A 7,080-nucleotide genomic window follows, 5' to 3' on the forward strand; every position below is an offset into this window, starting at 1 on the left:
GCCGTGGCTGGGTATACCTCATCTACCTGTCTCAAGCTGCCAACCAGGTCGTTCACACATTTGGACCAGTACATGTCGTACAGAGGGAAATACATTTTTCTGATTTTCACGCCATAAAAACACTTGTATGTATATGTATAAGACCATCCTACATCTGTTTCTAAACTTATTTTTATAAATGTGTTACTTTCGGCATTAGAAGGGAAATTGTTATTTTTCATTTAACATGATCTTTTTAGATGCATAGTGTTCGTCAATCGATTTTGAGGAAAGTATCACTTATAAATCTGATTTGTTTTACAACCGGTACTGTAGATTCTTACCCTCATAATAACCTACTTACCTTTTCATAATTCGTAGCAGTCACAGTGAAATGATACTATTTACAAACGTGTTCACTTGATTTTCTGATCTTCCATTGGAAAAAGGTCGTGGTGTATACCTTTCAGTCCAGTATGTTCTAAACCACACATTATTGCGAGTTAAATACAACTAAAACTACACTGGTGTGCAAAACGTACAGGCGAAAGTAACTTTCACGTGATGTGTTACTGCCAACTGATTTAGCTTGACGAAATTTAGATCATAAAAGGAAAGAACTGCTATAGTTTAGCACAGACAGTAACTGAAAGAAATATGCAGCGAAACGAATAGGAATGACACTTTTGTTCACACACAATAATTACACTGAAGTCACTACGATTCACGATGGTCGCCTGGCGATTAAAAAATATAGGACATGGTTCTCAATATTATGGGTGATTATCAATCACCAGGGTCGGCAATGCATGACCCCTTGGCGTGTATTGACACCACCGAGTGTGGTGGTGTTAATGCAAGAGGTGGCCAGTGGCATGCTGGTGGCTGGACTGAAACACTGATGCACAGTATTTGTGGCAGCTGTGCACTGTCTTGACGCGACTGCAGCTCAGCGCAGGGCGTGCAGGCAGAAAAGGAAACCTGCTGTGACTCTTCTAGTGGGAGAGAGTCCCCAGCAGTGATGCTCACCCTTATAAGCAGAAGTGTACCGCTTCAGTTTGCCTGCACAAGAGTACGATGGTACCTAATGGTTACTGCTAGTGTTATTGCTCTTCCTAAATAGCATCCAATACAAGCAAATCAGTTGCATCTTTACTTGTGGTTACTCATGCTTTAGGTACCTGGGACACACAAGACTTTGTTTAAAAAGAACAGCTCGATGCAGTCATAGGGTCAAGCCATGCGCATCAGCTTTGATGCCCTGCAGCCAACATGCTGCAAATAATAACCTGTAGCTGTTATCTTGCAATCAAATACTCTCTGCATTGGCTGGAATTGCTAGTTAATAAAATACACGGAAATATAAAATAAAAGATAAATGGATAATTTAAAAAGAAGGGTTCTATTCTAACGTCTGTAATTGATGTAGATGACAGAGAATTACATTGAATACTGTGTAAGGTGGCAGAATAAATGGTCAGATTCGCACCTGCATGAGACCTTTACAAATCGCAATGAGAAGGTGAAGATGACACCTAACGTAAATCGACAGTTATTTGCCTATCAATAAGTAATGCAAAAAGGGATGACAGTCAATCGATGGTAATTAACACACCATTCCTATATAATGCTTGTCTTTGAGCGGAAGGTAGAACAGGGAACGCGAGTTGAGTGGCTTATAGTCTTGAAAAGCCATCTCCACAACGGTGTAGCGAAACCATGCTGCGGGAGTTACGCTAGCAGCCACTTAAAGGGGTGGCAGGAAGGAGGACAGCGACCCCGGGCCAGGTGATTCAAGCTGGAGGGCCGCCTGTAGCGAGGGCATCGGTACAAGAGCAGAGAAGAAGCTTTAGAAAACTGCGTTTCGAAATTCCAACGGGATATGAACAAAAGCAAGTGACGCATTTTCGTCCAGCGATTGCAACATACCGAAAGGTCAATGTGCTTTAGGCGTCTAGATTGGGCACAAAACGTCGGTTTGGTGGAAACTCACTAGGAAGGAGAAAAATACTGAAGTTTCGACGCAGTTTGATAAAAGGGACGTTGCGATTGGTAGAGGGTGTTTCTACAAAATAAGAGGAACGCTCCTATTGGTCGAAAAAAGCGGTGACGTGAAAAAGGAACCCAAGTGAAGGGAGGCAGTTCTGCCAGGAGTAGGACAAGAGAGAAATTTGGTGGGGACTCTTCTCTGAACTGGCGTCAAGTGCAGAACGGAGTGCTTAAAGCTCCGTACGATGCAGAGAAGAAATTGTTGTGGACACTGTGCTCACAGTGGCTGCACTCCAGCTAAAATTAGCTGTAGCAACGCTTAGCTCCAACTGTGGAGAAACGAACCAGCCAAACTAGTTAATTGTTCTTGCAAGAACTGAGAGGGCACTATAATATGCATGCTGCTCCAACCATGCGCGTGTATATCGCCACATTATAAGACTCAGGCTGATCACATGTTTTCTCGCATAATGAGAAATATAGGGACAGTTTCTGCTGGAAAGTTCAGCAAAGGCCAGATTAGTTTTGTAGGAAGTTTAGTGGGAGAGAGCGGCCTCGCAGACAGCAGCACGTCGCAGCTTAAGGTAAATACCGCATGCAGAGGTGTGAACTTTGTTGGTTCACCAGCTTGCGTCCACTGTAAACTCGAGCGGCCTTGGGTAATCTTGCGCTCAAATTTGTCACTTGACTGACCATCCACCATAGACATGATTGTCATCCTAAATAGTACCGAACTTTGAACCGGAATCGGACGATTTTCGTAGTACTGACCAACGTCATAATGTATGTGTAGGAGCAATTTTGTAAAGAAACGTCCAATTAAACTTTCATATTATTGTGCTTAAGATTAATGTAAAGGGACTTCCAATTAAACTTTCATAATATTGTGCTTAAGATTAATGTTCTTTCAGAGAGTTAATATTTAACATTGTTGTGTATAAACTTATTCCACTTTTTGATGTTGGCAAGATGCATTATCCATTGCGCTGTTTTTATGTTGGAGAGTTGAAAAGGTGAGAAATATTGCGACTTAAAACTTGTCATTTCACCTCACACAGTTGTTCTCAATTCAAGAATAAGCAAGCAAAACAAAACCCCCACAACCTTACAAATGTTTACTCAAGAAAGGACATCTGAAATAAATGGGATATGGTCCTATAATATTCAGTTAAAAAACAGAATGAAAATACCCATATCAAATGCGGTAAAGTTACATTGAGAGCGTTACGAGAATGGCAGAAAAACCTCCAAACTAAATAGTCATCAGAGACTCACGAAAACAAAGTCCACTTCGTCATCACAAAATATGAAAGATTCTCCAGCTCAAAACAAATCAGAGTTCAACATGATGTTTCACAAACTCCCATACACTACACAAAGAGTAGTAACTCATACCAGTATATCCTCAGTTCCTTAACACAACGGAATAAGCTAGAGTCCTATTCTGGAGGATATTCAGACCTCTCGAAATATAACCTTCCTTCAGAAACTAAGGTATGATAGTAACTGTTCATCACCCAGAATCAAACAAACATCTCTATGACCGAACCAATCATGTTATCTCAGGTATGTCTGCCTTCTTCAAGAACCCAACATGAAGTGTCCAGAATCGCTCCGTTGAGGTCTTCACTCAAGAAGTCTCAGTTTCCACTTCACTCCAATAGTGTTCCACCACTTCCAACTCTCAGTGGCTGAAGCCATCCTCAACAAAAATACATTGTTCTTAAACTCTAAGACATAAGTCCACTTCCTGGACTAAACTAATAAGTTATAAGAATATTTAAATAAAGAAACTTCATGAGCTACACTCATAATATTCACAATACCTCTAAATAAAGGTTTTTCCATTGATAAATAAGACAGCATTCTTCTGCAAGTGCGCTTATGTTAAATGACAAGAGATTGTCACTAAAAATTGGTTAAATTGTTATTTACAAGAGCTTGACAGAAACGTCCTCTAGCACTTTTTTCAACTGTGGTATCCGCTAACACATGCTATTGATCACTTTTAAAGCAGCACAATTTTTTACTAGCCCTTTTAATCAACATTTAAATGAAGTTACTGGCACAATAGTAAACTATTCACTAAACAAAAACAAAAGTACGAGAAAATATTGGTTCAAATGGCTCTGAGCACTATGGGAATTAACTTCTGAGGTCATCAGTCCCCTAGAACTTAGAACTACTTAAACCTAACTAACCTAAGGACATCACACACATCCATGCTCGAAGCAGGATTTGAACCTGCGACCGTAGCGGTCGTGCCGTTCCAGACTGTAGCGCCTAGAACCGCTTGGCCACCCTGGCCAGCGAGAAAATATTCATGCTGCACTCATTTTCTGAGTAAATGTGGTGAATATGATGTCATGACAAACATTTGTATAACAAAGAAGATGTATAAGACATCACGAATCAATAAATAAAATAGATATAGATATATAGCTTTCAAGGATAATAACTATAGTACAATTGTATCATATGAGAACATGTTTGTTGAAATCTCATGGAGCGATTCAAAGTTTTTAATTCAGAGGGTCATTGTGAAAACTTTTATTCACTATGAAATATTAACTTCTGGAATTTGGAAAGATATTCAGATATTATTGTGTCACTGAATATACTTCATTTCTCTGTGATCACAAATATATTCAGATTTTCATTAATATGTAACTGTGATTTATTGTCGAAGTTTGGAGAGCTGTAACTTAGCCATCTGTAAGAATGTCTGACAGTCTGTTATTTCTGGGAGCACATTCTACACAAAGGCAATGCAAGTATCAACCATCCAAATTCCCAGCTCTGGGATTTACCCGTTTCTGACGAGAGGCTCATTGTCCGTGCACCTGACTGGCCATAAATGGTCAACTAGCTGTGCTGACTGCGGGGATCCCATTTCCCTGGGCATGCTAGAGTTTTGCCGTGCAACATACTGACCTTTTTTCATACCATTTCTAGGCGGTCGATTAGCTTGCCTACATATGCATAACATTAAATGCAGCTGCAATCACATCTTCCTCTAAACATCCCTTGCTCACAGCACTTCGCTACAACTACTATGGAATCATACAGAGATTAGATCCAATGCAATCGTGCTCACTGAAAATACAGCTGTGGTTCCAGTATGTCCCATGGGCATCGCCCTATTACATCTCTGGTCTTCGCCTACACATACTGCCATATTTCCCCTTACTTCACTGGTAAGGGTGGATGGCAAAAACGTACACTGCACAGGGTCGTCTGCAACTGGAAACTGAACCAGCATGTAGTTGAGGTTGGTCCATACTGACTTCCATTTCCACGACATGATGGAAACCTTTCTGAACCTTTTGTAAACAAATCAGGTAGTGCTCCAGCACCAACAGAGTTGCACTCAGCTCTCCAGACAGGGCATGTTGTACAGCTTCGAGTAATTCTACCGCTTCCACCTGAAGATACCCTATGGTATTAGCTAGCGGCTTAAAAGCCTGACTACAAATACCCTTTTATCCAATGAATCCATTTGGATCTGTAAACCACTTGGACCCTGTTTACTCTGTCAACTGTTGTCTTTGCATACCCTGTTAGCTGTGTGATCAGTCTCTACAATGTGTGTGTCTTTTTAGCACCTCCTACTCCGAGTTTGATGAGTGCATAGTGTGCCATTCTAGTATTGCTTTACTAATGTCTCCCAATTCCCTTATTCTTCTCAAGGTCTCATTCAGTTCTTGGATAACGTTGTCTTCACCAGACCTGAATACTGTTTCTCACCAGCATCCATCTATACCCTCTTGAACCATCAAAAGGCTTATGGTGCTACATCTATAACTTACTGCAGTTGATGATGTAGCTGTTCATAGGACATAAGTAACTGGTGGTATTTCCCCCATATTGCTTTCCTCTCTGCTTCCCATCATAATTTCAGGAATGTTGCCTCCAGCCTCCATGAATTAACAATGACTGGTGATTATAACTCCCTGCTGTTTGGTAAATAGCCCCCCACTTTCCAATTGGTGGTCCTGCAGTGGTCCTACTCCACCTTTGGTCGAAAGTTGTAACACCACTGACCCCCATCACTGGTGTGCTGCAACCTGGGAAAAAGAAACCATTGTTACTCTCCCTCCTTCTTTCGAAAATTCCAATGTACCCCACACAGGTTCTCACCTGAATAGATGACAAACAAAAACACCTTTGAAGGTAACAAAACCCCTGACATAAAATTACAATATTTGCAGATTCTACCCATAGTCTCTGTAGCAGTAGAATCACTATGTGACAAATGTACACTGCCCTCTCAGCCTCTCCCATAACTTACAACACCAAAATAACCTTATATACTACTTACACTAAACAAATTTTCGTGATACTCACAATCATTCTTTCTTAATTCCAAGCTCATGTGGTATCTCATGTGTAAATGGCACGAGTTCCTTATGGTTCTCATTCTCCCTATCTTCCCTTGCTCTGTTGTTAGTGATCAGTGCAGACACTTGTGACAATAATCCAGAGTGCCTTGAAATTGTTGTCCGACTTGAACTATAACCGTTTTAGTTGGCGATTGTTGTTTGACATTTAGTGGTGACAACATCTCGATCACCTGATAAGGCCCCTTGTACCATGTAATTAACTTCTTGGTCTTCCCTTTTGTGGTATACAGACTTGATAGCGTCATCTATTGTCCTACTCTGTACTCTGGCAACTTTCCCACACGTTCTGCTACCTCTTCCTGATGCTCCAGCTTTGGCGTTTGTCCTCTCTACATGTTTTTACATTCTTCTTAATGCCTTTGTAAAATTCTGAAATAGCTCTCAATTCCTCCTGATCTCTGGTTTGACTATATAAAATGACACAGGCATTTTCCTCTCAAACACTTCCTCATTGGAGAAGGCCCAGTGGTGGTGTGCACTTTGGAATTATATTCTGGTATGACAAATGGTAAGTAAACATCCCAATCATTATGGTCGCTGTTGACATAGTAATTCAACATTCTAGCAATGGTATGATCTAGACACTCCATTCTACCGTTGCCTTCTTGGTGCAATGGGCTTGTTTTTTTAGTTTTCACACCAATAATAAGTGACATGCTGCTTCATCAGGTCCAACATGAAGTTATTACCTGTTATTCATCGTGGCCTG

The sequence above is a fragment of the Schistocerca serialis genome, chromosome 1 (assembly GCF_023864345.2).
Source record: "Schistocerca serialis cubense isolate TAMUIC-IGC-003099 chromosome 1, iqSchSeri2.2, whole genome shotgun sequence".
Classification (NCBI taxonomy): domain Eukaryota; kingdom Metazoa; phylum Arthropoda; class Insecta; order Orthoptera; family Acrididae; genus Schistocerca; species Schistocerca serialis.